This window comes from Schistocerca cancellata, chromosome 2, assembly GCF_023864275.1.
Source record: "Schistocerca cancellata isolate TAMUIC-IGC-003103 chromosome 2, iqSchCanc2.1, whole genome shotgun sequence".
NCBI classification, from domain to species: domain Eukaryota; kingdom Metazoa; phylum Arthropoda; class Insecta; order Orthoptera; family Acrididae; genus Schistocerca; species Schistocerca cancellata.
The window spans coordinates 494,807,700-494,828,224 of NC_064627.1; the positions used below are offsets into that span (position 1 = coordinate 494,807,700).

The 20,525-nt window shown below is 44.1% G+C and overlaps 1 long non-coding RNA gene across 1 annotated transcript in view; it reads right to left on the reverse strand.

Moving 5' to 3' along the window:
- Positions 1-20,425, reverse strand: part of LOC126162025 (uncharacterized) — a 126,226-nt gene extending 105,801 nt beyond the window's left edge. The window contains exon 1 of the long non-coding RNA XR_007534985.1: positions 20,310-20,425. This is a non-coding gene — a long non-coding RNA (uncharacterized LOC126162025). The remainder of the gene's footprint in view (positions 1-20,309) is intronic.
- Positions 20,426-20,525: the final 100 nt, after the last annotated feature.

A 20,525-nucleotide genomic window follows, 5' to 3' on the forward strand; every position in this document is an offset into this window, starting at 1 on the left:
CCGGCTACATTCTCAATACTCATGTGGGGGCCGACTTGCGTTAGGCGGTGTTGAGTGTTCACAGTAGACGGGTACATCAATATTTTTTGGAGTCACAGAAAACAAAGACAACTGCACTGATTCTTCTGTAAGTAGTAATATTCCAACTTCACATAACACTTTACAGTCCCGAAATCATAGATTCAGTGCAAGGCGTTTAGCCTGTGCACCTAATCGTGTTGAAGGCTGCCGTATTTCATAATGTACTATGATGTCATTAATTTAGAGTGTCAAAGTGTCTTACTTGCGAAAGAACGTGACCCCTTCATTGAAGAGTAAAAATACACTTGCTCAAAAGGAGGAACTGGTATTAATTTCTTATTTTAACGTCAGGCAGCTAAGTACTTAATTTACAAACATTTGCATTTTAGACAGTCCTACCAATTTCATGCCCATTTTTACGGTCAATTTACTAATTCCTGATCAATCTGCCAATTTTTACAGATGAAGTTTTGGTCGGTACAACCAATACTACCTATTTCATGCCGGTTTTACAACCAATTAGCCGATTTTATATCCAATTTTTCATCATCTTTACTACCTATTGACCAGTTTTATGGCCAGTTGCCTAATTCTATTATGGTACTTATTGGTAATTGTATTAGCGCAGTCCAGATGGGGTTACTTCTTTTTCATCTTCTCGACAAGACCTGACAAGTTGGCGCTTTCTAACCAAATTCAGAAGCAATGATGTGCATTGCAATAAAGTTAGTGAACAAAGTTTTTGTATGAGCAGCGATCAAAAATTTTCTGTTTTAGCGCGTTAGCGCAGCATATATGCAACTTAGTGGATGGCTCCGAGCACTATGCGACTTAACTTCTGAGGTCATCAGTCGCCTAGAACTTAGAACTAATTAAAATGTGACTAACTTAAGGACATCGCACACATCCACGCCCAGGGCAGGATTCGAACCTGCGACCGTAGCGGTCGCTCGGTTCCAGACTGTAGAGCCTAGAACCGCACGGCCACTCCGGCCGACCAACTTAGTGGACTCCGGTGCAGCCGTATAAGCTTCGAACCGTAGTGAAGGGATTAGTGTGGCATTCGTGTGTCCGTCGTGTGTGCGGTAAATGCAGAAACGTGAACTATGGCGACGTTAACACCAGACATGTCGAAACAGGACCAACGTATTATTCGTTTCTTATCTGCCGAAGGACAGACACTGGTAGACAGCCACTGGAGAATGAAGAATGCCAATGGGCAAAACGTCTGGAAAAACAGCAACAACGGGTGCTGCTGCTTCTTGATAATGCACGTCCCCAAATCACAAATGTCGTAATGCAGAAGTTACGACAGCTCAAGTGGGTGACACTTGAACACGCGCCCTATAGTTGTGATATGTCTGCAGGTGATTATATTGCCTTCAGTCCCTTAAAATGGCCTTGACGGATCGACGATTCGGGTCGGATGAGGATTTACAGCAGACAGTTACTGACATATATATATATATATATATATATATATATATATATATATATGTGTGTGTGTGTGTGTGTGTGTGTGTGTGTGTGTGTGTGTGTGTTGTTGTTGTGGTCTTCAGACCTGAGACTGGTTTGATGCAGCTCTCCATGCTACTCTATCCTGTGCAAGCTTCTTCATCTCCCAGTACCTACTGCAACCTACATCCTTCTGAATCTGCTTAGTGTATTCATCTCTTGGTCTCCCCCTATGATTCTTACCCTCCACGCTGCCCTCCAATACTAAATTGGTGATCCCTTGATGCCTCAGAACATGTCCTACCAACCGATCCCTTCTTCTTTTCAAGTTGTGCCACAAACTTCTCTTCTCCCCAATCCTATTCAATACTTCCTCATTAGTTATGTGATCTACCCATCTAATCTTCAGCATTCTTCTGTAGCACCACATTTAGAAAGCTTCTATTCTCTTCTTGTCCAAACTATTTACCGTCCAGGTTTCATTTCCATACATGGCTACGCTCCATACAAATACTTTCAGAAATGACTTCCTGACACTTAAATCTATACTCGATGTTAACAAATTTCTCTTCTTCAGAAACGCTTTCCTTGCCATTGCCAGTCTACATTTTATATCCTCTCTACTTCGACCATCTTCAGTTATTTTGCTCCCCAAATAGCAAAACTCCTTTACTACTCCAAGTGTCTCATTTCCTAATCTAATACCCTCAGCATCACCCGACTTAATTCGACTACATTCCATTATCCGCGTTTTGCTTTTGTTGATGTTCATCTTATATCCTCCCTTCAAGACACCATCCATTCCGTTCAACTGTTCTTCCAAGTCCTTTGCTGTCTCTGACAGAATTACAATGTCATCGGCGAACCTCAAAGTTTTTATTTCTTCTCCATGGATTTTAATACCTACTCCAAATTTTTCTTTTGTTTCCTTTACTGCTTGCTCAATATACAGATTGAATAACATTGGGGAGAGGCTACAACCCTGTCTTACTCCCTTCCCAACCACTGCTTCCCTTTCATGTCCCTCGACTCTTATAACTGCCATCTGGTTTCTGTACAAATTGTAAACAGCCTTTCGCTCCCTGTATTTTACCCCTGCCACCTTTAGAATTTGAAAGAGAGTATTCCAGTCAACATTGTAAAAAGCTTTCTCTAGGTCTGCAAATGCTAGAAACGTAGGTTTGCCTTTGGTTAATCTTTCTTCTAAGATAAGTCGTAAGGTCAGTATTGCCTCACGTGTTCCAGTATTTCTACGGAATCCAAACTGATCTTCGCCGAGGTCGGCTTCTACCAGTTTTTCCATTCGTCTGTAAAGAATTCGTGTTAGTATTTTGCAGCTGTGGCTTATTAAGCTGATTGTTCGGTAATTTTCACATCTGTCAACACCTGATTTCTTTGGGACTAGAATTATTATATTCTTCTTGAAGTCTGAGGGTATTTCGCCTGTTTCATACATCTTGCTCACCAGATGGTGGAGTTTTGTCAGGACTGGCTCTCCCAAGGCCGTCAGTAGTTCCAATGGAATGTTGTCTACCCCGGGGGCCTTGTTTCGACTCAGGTCTTTCAGTGCTCTGTCAAACTCTTCACGCAGTATCGTATCTCCCATTTCATCTTCATCTACATCCTCTTCCATTTCCATAATATTGTCCTCAAGTACACGGCCCTTGTATAGACCCTCTATATACTCCTTCGACCTTTCTGCTTTCCCTTCTTTGCTTAGAACTGGGTTTCCATTAGAGCTCTTGATATTCATACAAGTGGTTCTCTTATTTCCAAAGGTCTCTTTAATTTTCCTGTAGGGAGTATCTATCTTACCCCTAGTGAGATAAGCCTCTACATCCTTACATTTGTCCTCTAGCCATCCCTGCTTAGCCATTTTGCACTTCCTGTCGATCTCATTTTTGAGACGTTTGTATTCCTTTTTGCCTGCTTCATTTACTGCATTTTTATATTTTCTCCTTTCATCAATTAAATTCAATATTTCTTCTGTTACCCAAGGATTTCTACTAGCCCTCGTCTTTTTACCTACTGCCTTCACTACTTCATCCCTCAAAGCTATCCATTCTTCTTCTACTGTATTTCTTTCCCCCATTCCTGTCAATTGTTCCCTTAAGCTCTCCCTGAAACTTTGTACAACCTCTGGTTCTTTCAGTTTATCCAGGTCCCATCTCCTTAAATTCCCACCTTTTTGCAGTTTCTTCAGTTTTAATCTACAGGTCATAACCAATAGATTGTGGTCAGAGTCCACATCTGCCCCTGGAAATGTCTTACAATTTAAAACCTAGTTCCTAAATCTCTGTATTACCATTATATAATCTATCTGATACCTTTTAGTATCTCCAGGGTTCTTCCATGTATACAACCTTCTATCATGATTCTTAAATATATACATACTGTAAAACTCTCTACCTTAATCAGATAGTACATAAGTTCAACATCATCAAAATTCTTTGCAAAAAGTCCCCTGAAGCGTTCTACTGGGTTAGTTCTGTGCACACATCCCCCACTACCATTACGCTAGGCACACATTCGTTACCCTCTAATTGGTCGGAATAGCACCACCGGGGCTCCTGAACGTAAGTGCGCTCGTCAGTATTCCAGCTGCTGTGTGTCTTAACTGTTCTCAGGGTACTCACCAACATACACAGAGATGTTATCTAGTAACCCAGGAGACGTTTCACCACTGACATGGTACATACATCGGAGAAATTCTAATGTAATACACACCGTTCACTGTGTGAAAGCATCCCATTCATGCAAACTACATTGAAGATTTTCAGCCGCCCGCGGTGGTCTAGCGGTTCTAGGCGCTCAGTTCAGAACAGCGCGACTGCTACGGTCGCGGGTTCGAATCCTACCTCGGGCATGGATGTGATGTCCTTACGTTAGTTAGGTTTAAGTAGTTCTAAGTTGTAGGGGACTGATGACCACAGATGTTAAGTCCCATTGTGCTCAGAGCCATTTGAACCATTTCGAAGATTTTCATTCTCTATCAGTACAGTGAATCCATTATCTGAGGATAAACCTATAACCAAACGTTTACTACCACATGCATTTAAATTGTTCGATTCCTATCAGATGGCGAAGCTTTGTGCTAAGTTCGTGGTACTGAATCAGTGCACGACATGTGTGCCACGTTGGGTAGCCGCGCGGTCTAGGGCCCTTGCCACGGATCGCGAGGCTCCCCCCGTGTGAGGCTCGAGTCCTCCCTCGGTCATTGGTGTGCGCGTTGTCCTTAGTGTAAGCTAGTTTAAGTTAGATTAAGTAGTGTCTAAGCCTAGGGATCGATGACCACTACAGTTTGGTCCCATAGGAATTAACCACAAATTTCCAAATTTTTTTCCATGACATGAGTTGGTAAGCGAGAAGCAACATGTGCCCAGCACGTGCGAGGCACTGGGTATTTCAGGTACATGTCCAGCAGCAGCCACCGATGCTCGTTGCTAGCACGCCTCTCATCTGCGACAGAACAGACACCACACATAAAAATACATTCACTTTGACAATATAGTGCAGGTACATTCTTCATCTGACCTCTTGTGGGAATTAGCGCGAGGCTGCGAGAAATTAAGGTTAACGACAAGAGACGCTAAATCAGTAATGTGCGACAAGTTGAGACTGTGGGTGGCCCATGAAGCTTGCACAGCTAGCCTAAAGGCTTACCATCAATTAAAGCTGGAAATCTGGGTTCGAGTCCCAGTCCAGCACAAATTTTCACTTTTCGACATTGCATATGTTTCGATCCACAATTGCAATTAAGGTTGGGTCCTTAATTTCATCGTGTATACACACAACAACAAAAGTTTTGCTTCACCCCGGCTCCCAGAAATCCTGAAGATAGACGTTGACTGTGGGTATTGAATCACAAACACAGTCCTTTTCACTATTCAGAGATGTCACCAAACACGCCCAAAGAGGTAAACAACCATACATGAACAGCGCCAATTAGACGGAGGGGGTCCGACAGTCTATCAGTTCCAGTCATTCCACCAGAAAGGAGGTACACGGCTCGTGTTGTCTGTAGTTCAATCATGCCTAGACGGTCAATACAGCGGTTGTATCGTGTCCGCATTGTCAATTTGTGCCAGGAAGGGCTCTCAACAAGGGAAGTGCACACGCCGCCCAAGGGCGGATGACCGCTACTTACGGATTATGGCTCGGAGGAACCCTGACAGCATGTCCACCATGTTGAATAATGCTTTTCGGGCAGCCACAGGACGTCGTGTTATGACTCAAACTGTGCGCAATAGGCTGCATACCGCGCAACTTCACTCCTGACGTCCATGGCGAGATCCATCTTTGCAACCACGACAGCATGCAGTGCGGTACAGATGAACCCAAAAAAATGCCGAATGGACCGCTCAGGATTGGCATCACATTCTATTCACCGATAAGTGTCGCATATGCCTTCAATCGGACAATCACCGGAGACGTGTTTGGAGGCAACCCCGTCAGGCTGAACACCTTAGACACACTGTCCAGCAAGTGCAGCAAGGTGGAGGTTCCCTGCTGTTTTGGGGTGTCATTATGTGGGGTCGACGTACGTCGAAAGTAGCCCGTGAATGCCATCCTCCGACCGAAAGAGCGGCCATATCGGCATTCGTCTTCATGGACGACAATTCGCGCCCCCATCGTGCACATCTTGTGAATGACTTCCTTCAGGATAAGGACATTCCTCCATTAGAGTGGGCAGCAAGTTTTCCAGACATGAACCCTATTGAACATTCCTGGGATAGAATGAAAAGGGCTGTTTATGGACGACGTGAGCCACCAACCACTCTGAGGGATCTACGCCGAATCGCTGTTGTGGAGTGGGACAATCTAGATCAACTGCGCCTTAATGAACGATATTATGCCACGACGAATACAGGCATGCATCAGTGCAAAAGGGCGTGCTGCTGGGTATTAGAGTTGTGTACAGCAGTCTGGACCACCATCTCTGAAGGTCTCGTTGTACGATGGTACAACATGCGATGTGTGGTTTTCATGAACAATAAAAAGGGCGTAAATGATTTTTATGTTGATCTCTACTCCAATTTTCTCTCCAGGTTCCGGAACTCTCGGAACCGTGGCGATAAAAAACTTTTTTTGATGTGTGTATGTACGTTTACGGATCTTAAAATGACGCCTTGATGGCAACTTATGATCAGTCAGTGTAGGTGAACTCTTCGTCCGATATCTTGTGGAAATCAGCGTAAGGATAAGACCAATAAGGTTAATGGGCAGGGGATGCTATGTTAGTAGTGTACGATAAATTGGGATTTTAGGTTGGTCTTGAAGTGTGTTTGGTTAGGCGAAGCGGTTAAGGCGTCCTCTTGCATAAACCGGGATATCCTGTTTTGAGTCCCAGTTCAGCACATATTTTGACTTTTTGTCACTCAATTTACTTCAAAGACCGGTTGAGGCCAAGCCTGGAATTTCAATTTCGTCAGAGATAAGTCTTCATCCCGAAAAAGAGTTACGCCTGGGCCGTTGGACAAAACAGAGGGTGCACTCGACTGCGGCAGGCGGATAGTTGTTTATGTGAAACGCCTATGTTTTAGAAGTGACTGTAAAGATGAATTGATCGTATGGCATTGTTGGCTGGGCGGTCCCATTCGGTTTCTGCCGCCACGTGCAACTGTTATTTCAGTCGGCGCCACGTTGGGCGACTTGCGGCCGATGATGAGGATGAAATGACGTGGAGAAGGACAACACAACACCCAGTCCACGAGCAGAGAAAAATCTCCAACCCGTCCGGGAATCGAACCTGGACCAGCTGCAGGGGAGACAAGCACGTTACCACCCGGCTAAGCATGCGGACAGAAGTGATTGTAATATAGAGTGCAAGTTGTTTCGGGTGGAAGCAGTGTGACGGCCACATGGAATGGGGGAAATGCTAAGCGTATTTGCTATTGAGTGGAGCCGTTGGAGCCTCTGTCGAACATACATGTTGTGTTCAGTGGTGTGTGACTATTGGCTTGATCCAGACAGACGTACGTATGTTTCCTTATTGCCATTATGAGTTTGAATGCTTCCTTAACAGATGCCACCTTGTTAGACTGCAACTATGATCTTTTAATTTGATTCTTTCATGACTTTCTCGATTCTTGTCTCACCTAATCGTGAAGAGTTAGTGGACTATGATATTTGCTGAAGGCGTGGTCTGAGAGAGCTGTCTAGTGGCTGTGTATAAACCAATTATTTCAATTGTTCCAAAATTAATTGTGTTTCATGGAAACTGTGACACATAAGTACGAAAAGAATCTTGCATGTGTGTGTAAGGGACATGTCTCTGGACATGACTGCTTGACATGACTACCGAGAGTAATACATGCAACCCCTTCAGCTGCCAAAGCAAAGTCTGGAGTAATTTTCAGTAAGAGACAGCTACGATTGGTTGGATACCAATGGTTTATTTCTTAGCGTAATTTGTGTTTTTTTTAACTGCAGCATTTGGCCAATTCTAGATCGATTAGAACGTAAGACTGTAATACAAACTTTTCTTCCTATATATCCAGAGTTTCTTCATATGCTGGCTGATGGCCTGATGGCATGCTTCTTTTCATTGGACGACGGTTCAAACCCGTCTCCGGCCATCCTGATTTAGGTTTCCCGTGATTTCCCTAAATCGCTTCAGGTAAATGCCGGGATAGTCCATTGAAAGCGCACGGCCGTTTTCATTCCCCATCCTTATCTAATTTGAGCTTGCGCTCCAGTTCTAATGACCTCGTTGTCGACGGGACGTCAAATACTAATCTCCTCCTCCTCCTCCTCTTTTCATTTGCCTTCACCCTCTTGGATACAGTATGTGTTCTTAGGTATGAAATTTAGCAGTATTAATCATTAGTGTAAAATGTTCCATGTCTTTTATGGTACCGGTATCTACTGTTTCTCAAACACCTTCTTGTCTCGTCCAGCTATACTGTAGTGTTCTACAGGATGGCTGTCGCAGGTCGGGCAGGGGGTGAGATAAGACGTGTACTAGAACAATGTGAGCAGTATCAGTGGAGGGAGCGTGTGATGTCAGATAAACCATTGTCTAAGTTGCCGAACCCATTTTTCGCAGAGTCTGAGGATTTATCACTGCATTTGCCTGAGAATGTGATTTTATTTCTGCATTTCATAGCGCAGCTCCAGCAGAATGCTAGAGTGGTCGATGTGACAGAAGTGGAGTTCTTAAGGTTACTAAGGGGAAAAGTTAAGACCTGTAGAGGGGTCAGTCTTAGTAAAATACCCACAACCTTTATACCCTTGCGGAATTTATTCTTATTATTTTCATCTCAGAGTAGCACTTGCAATATATATCCTCAAATATTTGCTTGCTGTATTACAAACTCTGTTTTTCTCTGTAGTTTTTACCCTCTACATCTCCCTCTAGTACAATGAAAGTTATTCCCTGACGTCTTAACACATGTCATATCGCTCTGTCCCTTCTTCTTGCCAATGTTTTCCAAATGTTCATTTCCTCGCCAACTTTTCGGAGAACCTCCTCTTTCTTTACACTACCAGTCCACCTAATTTTCAATATCCTTCTATAGCACCACATTTCAAACCCTTACATTCTCTCCTGTTCTAGTTTTCCCACAATCCATATTTCACTATCTTACAATGCAGTACTCCAAACATACATTCTCAGAAAGTTCTTTCTCGTATTAAGATCCATTTTTGATACTGGTAGATTTATATTGGACAGGAATGCCCTTTTTGCCAGTGTCAGTCTTCTTTTTATGTCCTCATTGCTCCATCCATCATGGATTATACACTCCTGGAAATTGAAATAAGAACACCGTGAATTCATTGTCACAGGAAGGGGAAACTTTATTGACACATTCCTGGGGTCAGATACATCACATGATCACACTGACAGAACCACAGGCACATAGACACAGGCAACAGAGCATGCACAATGTCGGCACTAGTACAGTGTATATCCACCTTTCGCAGCAATGCAGGCTGCTATTCTCCCATGGAGACGATCGTAGAGACGCTGGATGTAGTCCTGTGGAACGGCTTGCCATGCCATTTCCACCTGGCGCCTCAGTTGGACCAGCGTTCGTGCTGGACGTGCAGACCGCGTGAGACGACGCTTCATCCAGTCCCAAACATGCTCAATGGGGGACAGATCCGGAGATCTTGCTGGCCAGGGTAGTTGACTTACACCTTCTAGAGCACGTTGGGTGGCACGGGATACATGCGGACGTGCATTGTCCTGTTGGAACAGCAAGCTCCCTTGCCGGTCTATGAATGGTAGAACGATGGGTTCGATGACGGTTTGGATGTACCGTGCACTATTCAGTGTCCCCTCGACGATCACCAGTGGTGTACGGCCAGTGTAGGAGATCGCTCCCCACACCATGATGCCGGGTGTTGGCCCTTTGTGCCTCGGTCGTATGCAGTCCTGATTGTGGCGCTCACCTGCACGGCGCCAAACACGCATACGACCATCATTGGCACCAAGGCAGAAGCGACTCTCATCGCTGCAGACGACACGTCTCCATTCGTCCCTCCATTCACGCCTGTCGCGACACCACTGGAGGCGGGCTGCACGATGTTGGGGCGTGAGCGGAAGACGACCTAACGGTGTGCGGGACCGTAGCCCAGCTTCATGGAGACGGTTGCGAATGGTCCTCGCCGATACCCCAGGAGCAACAGTGTCCCTAATTTGCTGGGAAGTGGCGGTGCGGTCCCCTACGGCACTGCGTAGGATCCTACGGTCTTGGCGTGCATCCGTGCGTCGCTGCGGTCCGGTCTCAGGTCGACGGGCACGTGCACCTTCCGCCGACCACTGGCGACAACATCGATGTACTGTGGAGACCTCACGCCCCACGTGTTGAGCAATTCGGCGGTACGTCCACCCGGCCTCCCGCATGCCCACTATACGCCCTCGCTCAAAGTCCGTCAACTGCACATACGGTTCACGTCCACGCTGTCGCGGCATGCTACCAGTGTTAAAGACTGCGATGGAGCTCCGTATGCCACGGCAAACTGGCTGACACTGACGGCGGCGGTGCACAAATGTTGCGCAGCTAGCGCCATTCGACGGCCAACACCGCGGTTCCTGGTGTGTCCGCTGTGCCGTGCGTGTGATCATTGCTTGTACAGTCCTCTCGCAGTGTCCGGAGCAAGTATGGTGGGTCTGACACACCGGTGTCAATGTGTTCTTTTTTCCATTTCCAGGAGTGTATTACTGCTTAGATATCAGAATTACTTACCTTCATCTACTTCGTGATCATCAGCTATAATATTAAGTTTCTTGCTGTTCTCAATTCTGTTACTTCTCATTACTTTCGTCTTTCTTCGATTTACAGTCAAACCATACTCTGTAGTCATTAGACCATTCCATTCAGTTGTAATCCCACTTTAGAACCTTTCTTTTATTTCTGCCATTTCTTCTTCGATGCATATATTGGACAGTACGGGCGGAAGACTACATCCCTGGCTTATACCCTCTTAGGGGAGTTAGTGCACAACATTCAAGCTGCCAAATATGTGGATTCGAGGAGTGTAAAAGAAACGATGCAATGGAGCGTAGAAGGTGATAGAGTAAAAGAATGATGAGGGTGGTTGGAACAGAAAGAATTTTCAATTTGGTATTATGGGTGAGGAGCAGGATCACAAGGAAAATGGGGTAAGGTGTTGGTGTTGTAACGATGTGGGGCACAGAAATATGAACTGCGAGAAAAGAAAAGGGGTGCAGGTAGGAGGGAGGAACGTAAGGCCATTTGTGCGCTAATTACAATTGAGCTACAAAACCATTTGCGTGTTGCACCGTTAACGAAGAATCTCTTGGCGCGTTGCTAGATTCAATGAGTGCCATTACAGTGGTAGATTATGATTGGTTCTGCGCAACTAAGAGAATCTGTAAATCGGTGAAACTCAGAGAAGACAGCACAGAGTAGAAAGCTGATAATCAGTCTAATGTTAAGGTAAAATGGGGTCCGTGAAGCTTAGCATAAAATATTTCTCTTGGAAGGTGAGAATGCAGGTTGTTACCAAACTGGTTAGTACTTGTATTTTAGGACCAAAGAAGATCATAGATACCAAGATGGCAACTGCGAAGAAACCATGGCTAACAGAAGAAATACTTCAGATAATCGAGGAAAGAAGGAAGTACAAAAATATTTAGGGAAGTTCTGGAATACAGAAATACAAGCCGCTGAGGTATGAAATAAAAATTAAAACAAGGATAGCAATGGCAAAAGGGGCGTTTTATAAGAAAAGGAGTATCTTCTGCAGCGGTCTGGACAGAGAACTCAGAAAGAGACTCATAAAATGTCTTGTATAGAGTGTTCTTCTATATGGCGCTGAAACATGGACTATGAGGAAAAAAGACAGGGAAAGGCTGGAGGCTTTTGAGATCTGGACATGGCGGAAGATGGAAAGAATAAGTTGGATGGACAGAGTAAAAAATGAAGAGGTGCTGAGAAGAGTGGGAGAGAAAAGACAGTTACTAGACGTAATAAAGAGAAGAAAAAGAAACTGGATTGGGCATATATTAAGAAAGAATGACGGACTGATAAAAACAGTTTTAGAAGGTTATGTAGAAGGGAAAAGGAAGCGAGGAAGGAAGAGATTCCAGATACTGGATGAGATGATGGACGGTACAACATACAGCAGCCTTAAGAAGGAAGCAATGGATCGCAGAAAATGGAGAGGTAAAGTACCTGCTAATATAGCAGATAACTGATGATGATGATGATGATGAGGTATGAAACATATAGGAAGTGTAGGGAAGCTAAGACGAAATGGCTGCATGAAAAATGTGAAGAACTCAAAAAAGAAATTATTGGTGGAAGGACAGACTCAGTATACAGGAAAGTCAAAAGAACCTTCGGTGACATTAAAAGAAACCAATTTAAGAGAGCTTTGGAGGACCTAAGATCAAATAAGGCAGAAGGGATTGATAACATTCTATCAGAATTTTAGAATCATTGAAGTGGGGGTTGGGGGGGGGGTGGCAACAAAAAGGCCATTCACGTTGATGTGTAGAATGTATGAGTCTGGCGACATACCATCTGACTTTCGGAAAAATATCATCCAAGCAATTCCGAAGACTCCAAGAGCTCACACGTTAGAGAATTATCGTGCAATCAGCTAAACTGCTCATGCAGCCTAGTTGCTGACAAGAATAATATACAGAAGAATGGGGAAAAAAACTGAGGATGTGCTAGATGACGATCAGTTTGGCTTTAGAAAAGATAGAGTCTCAAGGAGACAATTCTCACCCTGCGGCTGATAATGGAAGCAAGACTAAAGAAACATCAAGACACGTTCATAGGCTTTGTCGACCTAGAAAAATCGTTCGTCAATATAAAATGGTGCAAGATGTTCGAAATTCTGGGAAAAATAGGGTTAAACTATAGGGAGAGACGGGTAACATACAATATGTACAAGAGACAAGAGGGAATAATAAGAGTGGACGACCGAACGAAGTGCTCGGATGAAAAAGGGTGTAAGATAGGGCTGTAGGTTTTTTGCCCTACTGTTCACACTGTACATCGAAGAATCAATGATGGAATTAAAAGAAAGATTCAGGAGTTGTATTGAAATTCGAGGTGAAAGGATATAAGTGACACTGTCCGCAGCTCGTGGTCGTGCGGTACCGTTCTAGCTTCCCACGCCCGGGTTCCCGGGTTCGATTCCCGGCGGGGTGAGGGATTTTTCTCTGCCTCGTGATGACTGGGTGTTGTGTGCTGTCCTTAGGTTAGTTAGGTTCAAGTAGTTCTAAGTTCTAGGGGACTGATGACCATAGATGTTAAGTCCCATAGTGCTCAGAGCCATTTGAACCATTTTTTTATAAGTGACACTATTCGTTGATGACATTGCTATCCTGAGTGAAAGTGAAGAAGAATTACATGATCTGCTGCATGGAAAGAACAGTCTAATGAGTACAGAACATGGAATGAGAGTAAATCGAAGAAAGTCGAAAGCAATAAGAAGTATCAGAAATGAGAACAGCGAGAAACTTAACATCAGGATCTTTTGTCACGAAGTAGATTTATGCTACCTAGAAAGCAAAGTAACCGATGACGAATGGAGCAAGGAGGTCATCAAAAACAGACTAGCACTGGCAAAAAGGGCGTTTCTGGCCAAGAGAAATCTTCTAGTATCAAACATAGGCCTTAATCTGACGAAGATATTTCTGAGAATGTACGTTGGAGCACAGCATTGTATGCTATTGAAACATGGACAGTGGGATAACCGGAACAGAAGATAATCGAAATATTTGAGATGTAATGCTACAGATGAATGTTGAAAATTAGGTGGACTGATAAAGTAAGGAATGAGGAGCTTCTGCATAGAATCAGAGAGGAAAGGAATATGTGGAAAACACTGAGAAGGAGAAGGGACAGGATGATAGGACATCTGTTAACACATCAGGGACTGATTTTCCATGGTACTAGAGAGAGCTGGAGACGGCAAAAACCTTAGAGGAAGATGGACATTGGAATACATCACAGCAAATAATTGGGGACGTATGTTACAAGTGCTACTTTAAGATGAAGAGGCTGGCACAGGAGAGTAATTCGTTGCGGGCAGCATCAGACCAGTCAAAAGACTGCCGATTAAAAAAAAAAAAAGTGTTACACGATTATTTTACCTTATGTGGATTTAAAAATTTTTGAGAAGGCGTAGAATCACAACGCTTTACTATCCCAGCCATTCCTATGCAGAAAAGGTGAACCGGAATTTGAGTGCATCGATATAACCTACCATAGTAATTATATGGAAAACTGGAATTGTATGCTACCTTGGTTGGTGATTGCATTTAACATGGAAAAATATGACAGCCAAAAGTCTACTCCTGTAGAGTTACTGTTGAGATTTGCCACCACACTGAGCGACCTCTAGTCCGTTAGTGACCAGTTGCCGGAAGAAACTGTCGGTTCAATGGAAAATAGGAAAGACGAATATTCTGAGAGCTCGTCGACTTCAGACATAGCACTGCAATAGGGGACGGCAGCCAAACTCATGCCAGGTTTTTGTCAGGAAATTTTCAAGCATCTAGTAGAAAGGTTGATACCGTTACAAAAACGACTTTTGGCCAGATTTAGCGGAAGTTAGTAAGTGACGGTAGCCTTGCTGGACCGAACGTGTTAACCTATCTCAGATTAAGCCAGATTCCAGCCTGGAGGCTTAAACTAGGGTAAGGGGTTCTTGATCGGCAACTGCGGAAGCGGAGGGAAGAGTACATCCCAAGGGTTGGCACCGTTGTGCGGTAGTATCGCTGGAGTAGAGAGGTCGAAGGGTCATGTGACTGGAGCGGACGTGTCGTTGGTGCGGAGATTTGGGTGAGAGTTAGTTCTGAGCAGTCATTTGGTATTGCTGTCTCTCTTCACTATGGCGGCTGAGGAGCGGTGCATAGGTTGTCAATGCTCCTTTTTCCTTAACAGCCACTGCTTAGAACGGAGTTAGTTCTCAGTATCGGTACAGTTTGCACGAACAATATCACGAGGGGCATTCGATAAGTAATGCCACACATTTTTGTATGAAAGCAGGTTGGTTTTATTTAGGGCCAATGTTCCACATTATTTTCCACTCTTTTGACTACAAATTCCTGTTTTTCAACATGATCTCCGGTCTTACGACACCTTACTTGGAGTACCTGTATGGCCTTAAGGTACTACCCAGCTGGCCGAAGTGACCTAGCGGTTCTAGGCGCTTCAGTCTGGAACCGCGCGACCGCTGCGGTCGCAGGTTCGAATCCTGCCTCGGGCATGGATGTGTGTGATGTCCTTAGGTTAGTTAGGTTTAAGTAGTTCTAAGTTCTAGGGGACTGATGACCTTAGCTGTTAAGTCCCATACTGCTCAGATCCTTTGAACCATTTTTGGTACTAGCCAACCGATCGAAACCAGAGTCAATATCTTGCTGCATCAACAACATCCCCATCATACACATACTGCTTCCCCTGGAGTGCATCCTTCATTGGAGCAAACAGATGGAAGTTGGAAGCTGCGAGATCTGGGCTTTAGGATGGATGAGGAAGAACAGTAAAATGAAGTTTTGTGAGTTCCTCTCGAGTATGCAGATTTCTTTGAGGCCTTCCGTTGCCATAGAGAAGAAGTTTGTTTGCATTTTTGTAGTGAATACGCTGGAGTCGCTTCTTCAATTACTCGAGGGTAGCACAGTGCACTTCAGAATTGATCACTAAACCATGAAGGAGGACATTAAACTACCAGTTGCAGGTTGAGCTTTGAATTTTTTCTTCAGAGAGAGGTGATGTGGCGCCACAATATGGACAGCCATTTTGTTCAATTTTTGAAATAATGAACCCATGTCTGATCTCCTGTGACCATGTTCGACAATGTTCTTGCCACGGTCAGCCCTGTAAAGCGCAAGCAAATTCCGCGCAGATCGTCCTTCGTTGCTGTTAGGCGGCGAGGAACCCAGTAGGCACACTGTGATGTGTTTGATTGTGATCGTCGATCACCTCAAATGAGAGTGTCCACACGTTCCAATACTGCAGGAGTCACTGCTCTGTGAGGCGAACAACACGCGGGAGATCAGACAGGTTTGCGCAACCTTGTTGCGATGATGACAGACGTCTTCCCCAACGACTCACCGTGTTTTTGTTCACTGGCAGGTCTCCATATTCATTCTGCAAGAGCATATGAATATATGCGATGCTCTTGTTTTCCACCAAAAAAAATCAGTAACAACTCTCTGCTTAGAACGCACCTCTGTTACAGACGTAATTTTGAAGCCTACATATAAAGCCGCCACCTATCGGAATTTCATGAACGTATAGTGCCTGAAACGAGAATATTCCACGATGTGCCGCAACAAATTTCTCATTTTTTTTTCAACTGAAATTGGCTGACAAAAAATTGTGTTGCTCTGTTATTGGGAGCCCCTCGAGCTTTAAAGTGATGAGTTTGAAGGGATGTTTCTAATTTGTAAAAATAAATAAATAAATAAAATAAGAAATAGTTTTATTTTTCAGAACAAAAATAGACTCGGTTGTGAAATTATTTAATGTGTTTCACTTTTTGGGGCATCATCGCATTGTCTACAAAAAGAAAAAACCAAACAAGCAGATACGAATGGAGGAAAGGGGCATAGTCCTATCTTGCACAGCTACACAGACAACGTGAACGAAAAGTAATAAAAACTTACGTGAAAGTCGCTGGATTCGTGATCCATCAGTCATGGCTCTAAGGTAACCGGATACATAATATATCCGCCATGAACCATCTGTTCAGAGTTGGTGTATCGATCCCGGAACTCCAGATGGCAGAGCTGAAGCTGGGACCCACCACATCACATTTTGTCAGGAGGCCGAGCAAGTTCAAGAGCGTCAAGGGGCAGTGCAGAGTGATACAGCGGTATTTGGTAACATTTGTTTATTCAGATAATTTACAGTACTCAATGGGTGAAGCGTAGTGTCGGTGTGCCGCCTGCACACTGTCCCTCGAGTCCAGCCAGCTCAGCAGACTACTGGTATGCTGACACTACTGGTGCCATCACCAAGGCCGCACCGCTGGAAGACGGCCGCGCTCTCCCGGTCGCCGCCTGCCGATGCCTTATGACTTGCGCTGCACTGCTGCCCGCAGTTCCAGTGACTGCTGCAGTCGCTGGTCCTCGCTGCCATCTGCCCCGTTTAGCCTGCTCTGTCCGACCGTGGGGCGAAGGTGGGTGTACTGGTCACCCGTGGTCCTCGGGCAGCCGCTGCTCCCAGCACAGGACTGGACTCGAACCCATGCCCTCCAGGATGCTGTGCCTCAACTTGTCGCTAGTGGTGCTTGCCAGATGGCAACAGCCGCTGTCTTCTCTGGCGCTGTTGCAGCTCTGCTGCGCTTCCCGCAGCGTACGCCTCGCCCCGACCCTGATATGCCAGGTGGGAAGCGAACATGGCCCATAGACTCGAGTGGAACCGAGCCCCTTCTGGACCCACTGCAGACTGCTGTCACTGCCCTATTTCAGGCAGACCGTGCGATCTTCAAGTTCCAGGCTGCTGTTCCTTCCCGCCCCAGTGTTGTGTCCCCGGAGGCGGAATGTAGCCCGAACAAGTACATAGAAAACACAATACAAGTTTATGCAAAGTACTGATAACATTGCTGGCAAGATTGGCCCCTATAATGAAGACCAGCAGAGTTCCGTCCCGAAGCTCGACTAACCTGGCACACACTGTCAAAAGCTAAAATGTTCCACCTATTTATATCAGTTTTCCCCTCGCTCCTGATGTAGTGTCAGAGAGAGACAGAAACTATGGAAGGGATAAATTCCCACACGTCAGCTACTTACAAATCGCCACTCTTGGCTCTGGCCTTGTGCCCCGCCTCATACATTGCAATAACTTAAAGCAACGCTGTAGTTTTGTGCCTCATTGTTGCCCCACTCAAAACACCCGTTAGTGCCACGTGTACCTTGCCTGGCCCACTGGCTGTTGACTTTTACCACACTCTGCCACCGGCCCCAGATTCCATCGCCCAACCTTTCCTTTGACTAGGACTAATACTAGCGCAGCACATCTATACCATGAGGTGGACCTAGTGAAAGGAGAGAAACAGCTAGATTAAGACCGAGAAAGTAGAATACGTGACGGAAAAAATTTTCCACAGTTGTTACTTCGAGTACATCAGGTAGCTCCATTGTGGCATCATTGGTAGCACAAGATAGGGCCACGCTTACAAAACCATACGACACAGTCTGCATTGGCGTGCACACAAACATTATTGTGACAAATTGAGACACAGGTGCTGGTCATGGTGCGGCGAGAAGTACCCAGGTGGCGCTCATGACCAGCTTAAGGCACATTTTTTTAAAAACAGAAGTGCGTAAAGCAATTAATTAAAATGTATACAACCAAACCAATGCAAACATATAAAACCTGAAAATAAAATGAAATGAAAATAAGAGTACCTGGATATAAAGAATAGGTAAAATGATTTCATGAAAAAATATATCATTAAAACTCCGTTACAGGGAGTAAAAGAGCTAAATTTTGGTGTACATTCATAGCGTATGCATTCTGAATATCACGTCTGGGGGCTGTCGTATTCATTGCAAACAATAGACAAAGATATTCTTCGTAAAATGTAAAGAGGTAAAGCCATCTACGACAAAAAGTCATTAAAAATCCTCCAACTTCCTACACAAGAGACCAACGACTTTAATGTGATGCTGTCGACATAAAACAATTGTTGCAGCAACAATCGGAACACTGGTAATATTGTCTCATAATGTATTTGATTACTGCTAACCAGTTGATCGTTCAGCAACCTGTCCTTTTCAACATCGAGGTCGTCTAGCAAATTCAACTTCTTCTCCTTCTGAGCGAGGTGTAGTATCCTCAGTTTTTCTGGTGTGGGGGACTGGTGCTAAACGGACATTAGATGAGCAGCAAATGCGGAATTTTGTTTAATCTGACCTTTCTTTGTTAACAAGTGCTCGCTGAACCTGGTCTTGAATCTTCTGCCAGTCTGGCTTATACAGACTTTTCGCCATCGCTACACTGTAACATATACAAGCCCGACCCTGCATACATATCTCTCGGGGGGTGTTCACTGCGAATATAATTATACTGAAGCGTGTCACCAGTAGTGTGAACAACACACAAATCTTGATTTTTTTAAAATTTAGCTCGATCATAAGAGGGGTTCCTCATGAACTGGATCTTCATAAATTTGGACGTCAATATCCGTGACATGGGAAGACGTCTGTGCTCTGCTACTCATGTTTTGTCTTTATACAGGTCATCAACGGTTGCAGGACTGTACGCGTTGTTTACAGCAATGCATTTCAAATTTGCTAACTCTTTTTCTATTGAGGATTGGCTGAGAGGTATCTCAGTAATGCGGTGCACCACAGATTTCAAAAAACTTAATTTGTGTTGATGAGCGTGATAGCAGGAAGCATGGATCGTACAATCACTAGTCGTCGGTTTTCGATAGATGTCATACTGAGTAGATCCCCCAACAAGCTGAAGTCGCAAGTCTGACTAGTTAAGCGTCCTGTTATGGTCCATCGCTTCGTGTGTGGACATCATCTTTCCGTGTAAGACATTAAATTCCTCAACTAAAAACGTAATATCAGAAATGGGTTCGTTGAAGACAACAATAATGTCATCTACATGCCGACGATAAAAAGAGTACCAGCTGAGAAAAACTAGTGTTCTGTCTAAAATATTTATATTCCTAATGATTAACAAAAATATCCGCGAGTCACGATTCTAAACAATTGCCCATGGCTAGACCATCAGTATGTTTGTGATAAAAAAATAGTATTCCACAAAATAATGGATATCAAGTAAAGTTACACAGTAATCCAATTGAAAGGATAGTTATTTAACCTGAAAGAATTATTTTCAACAACTAATAACAGTTAATACAAGCAAATAACTTGTTCCATGTATAGTCTTCAGATTTCTTGGAAGATATGAAACTATACTGCCATTACTTAATTCAGTTATAAAAATTAAGTGAAGTGCTATGTTATAAGTCTTGTTGGACTCTGTAATTAGTCCAATATTATAATTAATAGAGCGAGTAATATGTCACGAATTTTATAGGTGAAATTTGGTATTTGGCTACTAAGAGTTACTTTGTGCGTCTTATAATTTGGAGTTTTCAGTACTTTTGTGACATTCTTCCTTAACGATTATAAACTTTTTATTTGTATTGTTTTTATTTGCATTTTTCTATTTCCGCTGTTGGTGCAAACTAACACTGATCTCACATATTAAGCGACATTTCTGGCAAATCTAAAAGCAAACTGCTTCTTAATCGGACCACGGAGTGTCGCTGTCGTGTCAATAACACTAGTTTTCGAAGCACCGAAGCCTATGATGTTCGTCTTACTTAAGATTGCCTGTTTAGAAGAAAAATATAATTACAATTAAACTACGCACCATTCAGGATTACTCAGTGAAGTAAACAGAGTCGTTCTGCCCTGGAGCTTTGCGTAGGTACGTCGATATCGTCATGCACGAATGATGTCAGTAAGCCCCTCGCAACGATTCTTACCCAAAGCACCGCATGTATTTTCCTGACCCTGGTTAAACTGTTGAAACGACACTGTCAACAAGACTTTCGTAAGAACGGCAGAATATTGAGCTGTTTGCGGT